The sequence below is a fragment of the Salvelinus alpinus genome, chromosome 4 (genome assembly GCF_045679555.1).
Source record: "Salvelinus alpinus chromosome 4, SLU_Salpinus.1, whole genome shotgun sequence".
NCBI classification, from domain to species: domain Eukaryota; kingdom Metazoa; phylum Chordata; class Actinopteri; order Salmoniformes; family Salmonidae; genus Salvelinus; species Salvelinus alpinus.
Genome location: NC_092089.1, coordinates 54782676 through 54794706, shown reverse-complemented (window position 1 = coordinate 54794706; position 12031 = coordinate 54782676).

Below are 12031 nucleotides of genomic sequence, written 5' to 3'. Positions count from 1 at the left end.
ATAAAAGGTGAATTTGTCTCCTAGTGTCTGTTGGAAAGCTGGCTGAACCTGGTTTTACTTTACAATTTTGCTTATGCTTAGCTCTATTCTGTTTCTTTTTATCCCCCCAAAAACTCCCTAGTCCATGCCAATGACAAGCATACCCATAACATGATCTAGCCACCACCATGCTTAAAAATATAAAATGTGGTACTATGTTGTGTTAGATTTTCCCAAATCATAACGTTTTGTATTCAGGACATGAAGTTCATTTCTTTGCCACATTTTTTGAAATTTTACTTTAGTGCCTTGTTGCAAACAGGATGCATGTTTTGGAATATTTTTATTCTGTACATACTTCCTTCTTTTCATTCTGTCATTTAGGTTAGTATTATGGAGTAACTACAATGTTGTTGATCCATCCTCAGTTTTCTGCTATCACAGCCATTAAAACGCTGTAACTGTTTTATAGTGGAACACATCAAGGGGTGTGAATACTTCTTAAAGGCACTGTATTGCCTTTTCTAAAACAAGAAAAGTCCAGTGCCTTTAAGAAGCATTCACACCACTTGACTTGTTCCACATTTTGTTGTGTTACAGCCTGAATTTAAAATGGATGAAATTGAGATTTTGTGTCACTGGCCTACACACAATACCCTATAATGTCAAAGTGGAATTATGTTTTTGGAAATGTTGACTAATTCATTTAAAAAAAGTTCATGAATAAAAATTAACAAGTCACAATAAGTTGCATGGACATATTCTGTGTGCAATAATAGTGTTTAACATGATTTTTGAATGACTACCTCATCTCTGTACCCCACACATACAATTATCTGTAAGGTTCCTTAGTCAAGCAGTGAATTTCAAATACAGATTCAACCACAAAGACCAGGGAGGTTTCCCAATGCCTCGCAAAGAAGGGCACCTATTGGAAAATGGGTAAAAATAAAAAAGCAGATTAAAAATCCCTTTGAGCATAGTGAAGTAATTAATTACACTTTGGATGGTGTATCAATACACCCAGTCACTACAAAGATACAGCCATCCTTCCTAACTCTGTTGCCAGAGAGGAAGGAAACCGCTCAAGGATTTCACTATGAGGCCAATGGTGTCTTTAAAACAGTTACAGAGTTTAATGGGTGTGAGAAGAGAAAACTGAGGATGGATCAACAACATTGTAGTTATTCCACAATACTAACCTAATTGACAGAGGGAAAAGAATGCCTGTACAGAATAAAAAAAATCCAAAACATGCATCCTGTTTGCAACAAGGTACTAAAGTAATACTGCTAAATATTTGCAAATCAATTAGCTTTTTGTCCTGAATACCAAGTGTTATGTTTGTGGCAAATCCAATACAACACATTACCGGGTACCACTCTCCTGTCACGCCCTGACCATAGTTTGCTTTGTATGTTTCTATGTTTTGCTTGGTCAGGGTGTGATGTGAGTGGGCATTCTATGTTGTATGTCTAGTTTGTCTGTTTCTATGTGTTTGGCCTGATATGGTTCTCAATCAGATGCAGGTGTCAGTCGTTGTCTCTGATCGGGAGCCATATCTAGGTAGCCTGTTTTGTCATTGTGGGTTGTGGGTGATTGTTCCTGTTCCTGTGTTCCTGTGTCTGTGTTTAACCATACGGGACTGTTTCGTTTTCGTTCGTTTCACTTTGTTGTTTTTGTTCGGTGTTCTATTTCGTTATTAAAATATTGACACTTACCACGCTGCGCATTGGTCCTCCGATCCTTCCTACTACTCCTCCTCAGAAGAGGAGAAAGACGAGCGTTACATCTCCATATTTGCAAGCATAGTGGTGGCTGCATCATGTTATGGGTATGCGTGTAATCGTTAAGGACTGGGGAGTATTTAAGGATAAAAAGAAACAGAATGGAGCCAAGCACAGGCAAACCTGGTTCAGTCTGCTTTCCACCAGACACTTAGAGATGGATTCACCTTTCAGCAGGACAATAACCTAAAACACAAAGCCAAATCTACACTGCAGTTGCTTACGAAGAAAAACAGTGAATGTTCCTTAGTGGCAGAGCTACAGTTTTGAGTAAATCACTTGAAAATATATGGCAAGACCTGAATTTTTTTTCCAGCAATGATCAACAACCGATTTGACACAGCTTGAAGAATGTTGAATAGAATAATGGGCAAATATTGCACAATCCAGGTGTGGAAGCTCTTAGAGACTCACCCAGAAAGATTCACGGCTGTAATCGCTGTCAAAGGGGCTTTTATAAAGTATTCACTCAGCGGTGTGAACACTTATGTGAATTAGATATTTCTGCCTTTCATTTTCAATAAATTTGCAAAAATGTCTTAAAACATGTTTAACTTTGTCATTATGGGGTATTGTGTGTACAAACCTATTTAATCTTTTGTGAATTCAGGCTGACACAGAACAAAATGTGGAATAAATCAAGGGGCATGAATACTTTCTGAAGGCACTTGTATGTCACACGTGCAGTTAACAAAAACATATGGACATTTTTGCTCTGTCCAGAATTGCAACCAACTGATTGCAGCATTACCACAAAAATGGAGGAGGCATGTGGAAGGTGGAGAAGGTAGGAAACTTGTTTGTCTGCCCTTTATTAAAGACCAACATTGGCAAAAATATACCAGTTTCAGGACCAAAAGGTTGTCAGCGGTGCCATACAGTTTGCAAAATAGCTGGGAAGAGTTTTCCAATATTCCGATTCCGTTGCACAGGGTTTATGAACTGTAACACAAAACAACGCTTCATTCAATACGTTTTTTTTCAACAGAATTCTTGCCACCAACAGAATGTTATGTATATGTGGCATACAACCATTGCAGATTTTGCTGCGAAGATACAGGATCATTACAGTAGATCACTTATTCTGGTGTTGCCTCTATGTAGCTTGTTTCTGGTCACAGGTCCAGCAGACGCTTAAAAATCATAACATTTACCTGAAACTAACCCGACAAACAGTACTGTTGGGGGGTTTTGGAAAGCCATAGACAATCAATCAACAATTTAATAACACTCTTAGTAAAAATATGAATCTTTAATGTACAATCTGTAGATAGTATGTGATTAGAAAGTTCAGAATTTATGTTGAGAAATATATGACACAAGGAAAACATATGAGGGTGGTTTACAGAGATAGGTGGGATGGGCTGGTTCTTAAAAGCCCATGATCTATAACAGTTATGACTGAAAATACTATGTATGTAACGGTCGTCTTTCGGTGAGAGAGTGGACCAAAGCGCAGCGTGAAATGTTGACATAATGATGTTTATTAAAGTAAAGACGTAACACGAAAACACTTTAACAAACTACAAAACAAATAAACGATGTAGACAGACCTGGACTTGAGAACTCACAAAATACGAAGAACGCACGAACAGGAACAGACTACATACACGAACGACAAACGAAACAGTCCCGTGTGGTAGACATACAGACACGGAAGACAACCACCCACAAACAAACAGAGTGAAACAGCCTACCTATATATGATTCTCAATCAGAGGAAATGAATAACACCTGTCCCTGATTGAGAACCATATAAGGCTAACAAACAATGAACCTAAACATAGAAACACGCAACATAGAATGCCCACCCCAACTCACGCCCTGACCAACTAAACACATACAAAAATAAGAGAAAACAGGTCAGGAACGTGACATAACCCCCCCCTCAAGGTGCGAACTCCGGACGCACCAGCATAAAGTCTAGGGGAGGGTCTGGGTGGGCATCTGTCCACGGTGGCGGCTCAGGCTCTGGGCGTGGTCCCCACCCCACCATAGTCAATCCCCGCTTTTGTAGCCCCCTCCCAATGACCACCCTCCAAATAAACCCACCTAAATTAAGGGGCATCAGCGGGATAAGGGGCATCAGCGGGATAAGGGGCAGCACCGGGATAAGGGGCAGCTCCGGACTGAGGGACGGCAGCTCCGGACTGAGGGACGGCAGCTCCGGACTGAGGGACGGCAGCTCCGGACTGAGGGACGGCAGCTCCGGACTGAGGGACGGGAGCTCCGGACTGGCTGACGGCTCTGGCTGCTCATGGTTCGCTAACGGCTCTGGCTGCTCATGGCTCGCTGACGGCTCTGGCTGCTCATGGCTCGCTGACGGCTCTGGCTGCTCATGGCTCGCTGACGGCTCTGGCTGCTCATGGCTCGCTGACGGCTCTGGCTGCTCCTGGCTCGCTGACGGCTCTGGCTGCTCATGGCTCGCTGACGGCTCTGGCTGCTCATGGCTCGCTGACGGCTCTGGCTGCTCATGGCTCGCTGACGGCTCTGGCTGCTCATGGCTCGCTGACGGCTCTGGCTGCTCATGGCTCGCTGGCGGCTCTGGCTGCTCATGGCTCGCTGGCGGCTCTGGCTGCTCATGGCTCACTGGCGGCTCTGGCTGCTCATGGCTCACTGGCGGCTCTGGCGGATCCTGGCTCACTGGCGGCTCTGGCGGATCCTGGCTGACTGGCGGCTCTGGCAGATCCTGACTGACGGACGGCTCTGGCGGATCCTGGCTGACTGGCGGCTCTGGCGGATCCTGGCTGACTGGCGGCTCTGGCGGATCCTGGCTGACTGGCGGCTCTGGCGGATCCTGACGGCTCTGGCGGATCCTGGCTGACTGGCGGATCCTGGCTGATTGGCGGCTCTGGCGGATCCTGGCTGACTGGCGGCTCTGGCGGATCCTGGCTGACTGGCGGCTCTGGCGGATCCTGGCTGACTGGCGGCTCTAGCGGATCCTGGCTGACTGGCGGCTCTAGCGGATCCTGGCTGACTGGCGGCTCTAGCGGCTCCTGACTGACGTACGGCTCTGACGGCTCGGGACAGACGGGCGGCTCTAATGGCTCGGGACAGACGGATGGCTCAGATGGCTCGGGGCAGACGGATGGCTCAGATGGCGCTGGGCAGACGGATGGCTCAGATGGCGCTGGGCAGACGGATGGCTCAGATGGCGCTGGGCAGACGGATGGCTCAGATGGCGCTGGGCAGACGGATGGCTCAGATGGCGCTGGGCAGACGGATGGCTCAGATGGCGCTGGGCAGACGGATGGCTCAGATAGCGCTGGGCAGACGGCAGACTCTGGCCGGCTGAGGCACACTGTAGGCCTGGTGCGTGGTACCGGAACTGGAGGTACCGGGCTAAGGACACGGACCATCAGGCTAGTGCGGGGAACAGCAACAGGACGCACAGGAGGCTTGGTGCGTGGTGCCGGAACTGGTGGTACCGGGCTGAAGACACGCACCATAGGGCTAGTGCGTGGAGGAGGAACAGGGCTCTGGAGACGCACAGGAAGCCTGGTGCGTGGTGTAAGCACTGGTGGTACTGGGCTGTGGCGGGGAGGTGGCGCCGGAAACACCGGACCGTGCAGGCGTACTGGCTCCCTTGAGCACTGAGCCTGCCCAACCTTACCTGGTTGTATTCTCCCCGTAGCCCGACCAGTGCGGGGAGGTGGAATAACCCGCACTGGGCTATGTAGGCGAACCGGGGACACCATGCGTAAGGCTGGTGCCATGTATGCCGGCCCGAGGAGACGCACTGGAGACCAGACGCGTTGAGCCGGCTTCATGGCACCTGGCTCAATGACCAATCTAGCCCTGCCAGTGCGGGGAGGTGGAATAACCCGCACCGGGCTATGAACACGTACAGGAGACACCGTGCGCTTTACCGCATAACACGTGTCTGCCCGTACTCTCGCTCTCCACGGTAAGCTCAGGGAGTTGGCGCAGGTCTCCTACCTGACTTCGCCACACTCCCTTGTAGCCCCCCTCCAATACATTTTTGGGCTTGACTCACAGGCTTCCGTGCTAGCCGCGTACCCTCATAACGCCGGTTCCTCTCTCCGGTTGCCTCTGCTCTTCTAATTGCCTCCAGCTGTTCCCATGGGAGGCGATCTCTACCAGCCAGGATCTCCTCCCATGTGTAGCAACCCTTGCCGTCCAAAACATCCTCCCATGTCCATTCCTCCTTCGTGCGCTGTTGCTTTCCTTTTCCCCTCTGCTTGATCCTTTGTTGGTGGGTGGTTCTGTAACGGTCGTCTTTCGGTGAGAGAGTGGACCAAAGCGCAGCGTGAAATGTTGACATAATGATGTTTATTAAAGTAAAGAAGTAACACGAAAACACTTTAACAAACTACAAAACAAATAAACGATGTAGACAGACCTGGACTTGAGAACTCACAAAATACGAAGAACGCACGAACAGGAACAGACTACATACACGAACGACAAACGAAACAGTCCCGTGTGGTAGACATACAGACACGGAAGACAACCACCCACAAACAAACAGAGTGAAACAGCCTACCTATATATGATTCTCAATCAGAGGAAATGAATAACACCTGTCCCTGATTGAGAACCATATAAGGCTAACAAACAATGAACCTAAACATAGAAACACGTAACATAGAATGCCCACCCCAACTCACGCCCTGACCAACTAAACACATACAAAAATAAGAGAAAACAGGTCAGGAACGTGACAATATACGTATAATGTATACCGGATGTGTTTAAGTACTATCTATCCAGATGTAATATATATCAAATATCTATATTTTGCTATGTAACTACTGTGTAAAAAAAAAAGCCATGTAGGCAAAAAGTATGTCGAATGTACATGTAACCAAAAACAAAAAGCTGTATTTTTGTCCTATAATAAACAAACAATTATAAAAGATTCTCCAGTTATTTTACACAAGGCTGCCTCTGGCCATCTCGTTGACATGTGTGACATTATTCGAAGGACAATGTCCCTGACGTAATATGCTACACATACTGTACTAGTGTGTTACATTCCTGTCTCATACTGTCACTGAGTTCTTTAGTAAGAGCGTAATCCCATGCACACATGCATTGTGTCTCCTTTTCCATTTGTATGTGAAAGATCTTTGCAATGCATTGAAGCTAGATCTCTGTATAAACCAGTCATTACTATGAGAATCTTTGTCAAAGAAAACGTGTTGATAGTATTATGACCATTCAGTGTGTTATACTCTCATACAGATGGATCTGTATTTTGAGGGTTGTCCAGCTGGCATTGATTACTTAAACTGATTTCCACACAGTCTACTGACAGACCTCTCCCTGCCCTTGATTTGATGACTTTGTCAAGTCTTGGATGATCCCTTACTTAGGGCAACAAACATGTATATGTCTTATCAATCAAACAACAGCTGTATTTGTCTCCCTGAAAATATGTCATATTTACTCACTATCTTTGCCTTCTCAGAGTTGACAAAATCCTCTAAAGTTTTTCCAAAAGAAGTTCCCTGTGTGGATATTGGCAGGGGGTAATAATGTAATTCTTCCCTCCATCACAAATCTCCAGTCTTTTCTTGGGTCAATCAGTTCCCATCATTCCCAGCTGTATTTGGCAACTCTGTGTCTGCCAGTTTCTGATTCGAGTGTCAGTGTCTCAGGACACTGACCAGGAAAGTGGAATGTTTTTAGTGTTCATACATTTCTCTCCGTCGCTGACCTCAGATAACTCATCCCTCTCTGTTCTCCAAGCAGAAATCACATTCCTTTTAGATCCTTCAGCACCATGATCAGTAAGTTACACCTGACAGATCTGTGGATCGGGAGTAGATCAAGGGGTCTGTCTCTACAAGGGTGTTTGAAAAGTGAAAGTACATACACCAGTGGCAGGAGAATACAAGCCTCATGCCACAAGCCTAGACTGGCAATGTTCTGCAGCGGTGGAAATATGAGACAAAAGCGTAGAAGCAGATTGAGAACAGAGAAATACTTTTTTGAATGCAGAAGAATGCATATGTAGGGTGATTTGGTATAGTGTTAAATTGAATAAAAAGTACAGTGCCTTCGAGAAAATATTTTTCCACATTTTGTTACATGGCATTCTAAAATGGATGAAATAAAAAAAGATCCTCAGCAATCTAAACACAATACCTCATAATGACAAAGTGAAAACAGGTTTTTAGAATTTTTGCAAATGTATTACAAATAAAAAACAGAAATAGCTTATTAACATAAGTATTCAGACCCTTTGCTAAGAGACTCGGAATTGAGCTCAGGTGCATCCTGCTTCCATTGATCCTCCTTGAGATGTTTCCACCTGTGGAAAGTTCAATTGATTGGACATGATTTGTAAAGGCACACACCTGTCTATATAAGATCCCACAGTTGAAGGTGCATGTCAGAGCAAAAACCAAGCCATGAGGTCAAAGGAATTGTCCGTAGAGCTCCGAGACAGGATTGTGTCGAGGCACAGATCTGGGGAAGGGTACCAAAGAAATTCTGCGGCATTGAAGGTCCCCAAGAACACCAGTGGCCTTGTTCATTCAAAGATAAAGATGATTCAAAGGCAAAGATGAACAGAGCAAAGTACAGAGAGATCCTTGATGAAAACCTGCTCCAGAGTGCTCAGGACCTCAGACAGGGGTGAAGGTTCACCTTTCAACATGACAATGACCCTAAGCACACAGCCAAGACAATGCACGATAGGCTTTGGCACATTTTAGAGAGGCCTTTTATTGTCACAAGCACAAGGTGCATCTGTTTATTGATCATGCTGTTTAATCAGCTTCTTGATAAGCCACACCTGTCAGGTGGATGGATTATTTTGGCAAAGGAGGAAAGCTCACTAACAAGGATGTAAACAAATTTGTGCACAACAATGTGAGAGAAATACGCTGATTGGGTATATGGTACATTTCTGAGATCTTTTATTTCAGGTCGTGAAACATGGGACCAACGCTTCACATGTTGCGTTGATATTTTTGTTCAATTTACATCTGTGCATATAAATCATACTCAGATGACTTTGGGTTTAAATTAAAACAAACCCAGTGAGATGGACATCAAAGCTTGGAAGGAGATGAGATAGTCCTCCTCCTCCATTTCATCGTCAACATCTCACGACATCCGACTGCTTCACATGACCTCTAACCTCCACTTGGCCACTCTCAAAAAACCTCTGACTCAGACTGCTGGAATGCATCAACACTGACCATATGCTGGACACTGATGCTCTCGCTACACAATACACACACTACACACACTTTGCAAGGCTTGCTCTGAACATACACTGTATACCCTCCGGACTGCTGGAGAGGGATCGACATTGAGTGTACACTAAACATACCACTCCGATCAAGAGCATAAAACACAAGCTGCAGGTCTTAGTCAACTCCTGCCTCAGACAAATCTTGCGCATATGGTGGCCTGAGTGGATCTCTAATATAGACCTGTGGAAGAAGCCTGCCTCGAGCACCATTAAGGAGCGGAGGTGGAGATGGGTTGGTCACACGGAATCCACAAGGAAAGCGAAGAAGAGGACGTCCAACAATGACCTGGCGCAGGTGTAGACTCAGAACTGAAGAAGATCCGCTTGTCATGGCCTGAGGCAAAGACAGCATCCAAAGACAGGCAACATTAGAAAACTTTAGTACAGGCCTTATGTCCCTCCAGGAATGAGATGGATTAATAAGTAAGTAAGTAAACACCGCTAGTCTGAACACAAACTCCACACACAATACACACACCAGCGATGACCACACTCCACACACTACACAGGGATGTCATAGAAATGTACACTGTAATGCCTCACTCCTAGTCCTAGGTCTATGGTGTGAGGTGTATTTCTTATCATAGGCCACAGAGAGCAATGCTGCTCAGTGTGACTTTATTAGGACCAGTTTGCCAAAACTTCTTGAAAATGTTGTTTACTCACTAAATGCAATGAGTTTCTGTATACACGGTGAACCCAGTGCTGATGCTTCTGGCTAAACCTTTTCAAACGCTATGTTGCCTTTTCAGTACCGCACAGATGGTAGGCATTTCTATCGCATCAACTTTCATACACAATGCTCTTTCCAGGCAAAGCTAAACATTTAGCTTTGTCCTTGGTGTAGAAAGATGTGACACATACACACACGCTCTCTCCCCTCACTACCTCAGAGCCACTGGTGGAAACCAGTGGCTTAAGTGGGCAAGTGTGGAGCATGACATGCAAGGGTGCCTCAATTAGAGTTGGAAATATTTAATTGACACACAAATTAGTGCCACTTACGTCATGAGACTGAGCTGCCCTCGGTCTCAAAGAGCACGTCGTCGTTAGACAAACAATCACCCAGTCAAACGGTCAGCCAAGACAAATGAACTCAGCTGACAGTGTTTTTGAGTCTCCCTAGCAACCATTCATTAGCCCCGTCAGCGGGCATCACAGGACGACACACAAACGGACTATAGCTCAAGAAAGGAAGAACACAGCAGTGGTGGGAAAAGTACCCGATTGTCACATAGTGGCAAGAAAAAGTACGTGAACCCTTTGGAAATACCTGGATTTCTGCATAAATTTGTCAAAAAATTTGATCTGATCTTCATCTAGGTCACAACAATAGACAAACACAGTCTGCTTAAACTCACAAACAATTATACGTTTTCATGTATTTATTGAACACACCGTGTAAACATTCACAGTGCAGGGGGGGGGGGGGGGGGTTTGTGAACCCTTGGATTTAATAACTGGTTGACCCTCCTTTGGCAGCAATAACTTCAACCAAAGGTTTTCTGTAGTTGCGGATCAGACCTGCACAACGGTCAGGAGGAATTTTGGATCATTCCTCTTTACAAAACTGTTTCAGTTCAGCAATATTCTTGGAAAATCTTGTGTGAACTGCTCTCTTGAGGTCATGCCACAGCATCTCAATCGGGTTGAGGTCAGGACTCTGACTGGGCCACTCCAGAAGGCGCATTTTCTTCTGTTGAAGCCATTCTGTTGTTGATTTACTTCTGTGTTTTGGGCCGTTGTCCTGTTGCATCACCAAACTTCTGTTGAGCTTCAATTGGCAGACAAAAAGACTAACATTCTCCTGCAAAATGTCTTGATAAAGTTGGGAATTAATTTTTCAGTTGATGATAGCAAGCTGTCCAGGCCCTGAGGCAGCAAAGCAGCCCCAAACCATGATGATCCCTCCACCATACTTTAGAATTGGGATGAGGTGGTGATGTTAGTGTGCTGTGCCTTTTTTTCTCCACACATAGTGTTGCGTGTTCCTTCCAAACAACTCAACTGTAGTTTCATCTGTCCACAGAATATTTTGCCAGTGGCGCTGAGGAACATCCAGGTGCACTTTTTTTAAACTTCAGACGTGCAGCAATGGTTTTTTTGGACAGCAGTGGCTTCTTCTGTGGTGTCCTCCAATGAACACCATTCTTGTTTAGTGTTTTACATATTGTAGACTTGTCAACAGATGTTAACATGTTCCAGACATTTCTGTAAGTCTTTAGCTGACACTCTAGGATTCTTCTTAACCTCACTGAGCATTATGCGCTGTGCACTTGCAGTCATCTTTGCAGGATGGCCACTCTTAGGGAGAGTAGCAACTTATAGATTTATAGACAATTTGTCTTACCGTGGACTGATGAACGTCAAGGCTTTTAGAGATACTTTTGTAACCGTTTCCAGCTTCATGCAAGTCAACAACTATTAATCTTAGGTCTTCTGAGATCTCTTTTGTTCAAGGCATGGTTCATATCAGGCAATGCTTCTTGTGAATAGCAAACTCACATTTTGTGAGAGTGTTTTATAGGGCAAGGCAGTTCTAACCAACATATCCAATCTCATCTCATTGATTGGACTCCAGGTTAGCGGACTCCTGACTCCAATTAGCTTTCGAGAAGTCATTAGCATAGGGGTTCACATACTTTTTCCAATATAGACAAGAAAAATACCATTTATAAGTTAGATTAGTTTAATCACACTTTGTTTGTCTATTGTTGTGACTTAGATGAAGATCAGATCAAAATTGATGACCAATTTATGCAGAAATCACATACTGTACTTGAGCCACTGTACTTGAGTAAAAGTAAAGATACCTTACTAGAAAATGACTCAAGTAAAAGTGAAAGTCACCGAGTAAAATACTGCTTGAGTAAAAGTCTAAAAGTATTTGGTTTTAAATATACTTAAGTATCACAAGTAAATGTAATTGCTACAATATACTTAAGTATCAAATGTAAAAGTATCAATTATTTCAAATCCCTTATATTAAGCAAACCAGACGGCACAATTAAAAAATATATGTTTTTATTAACTG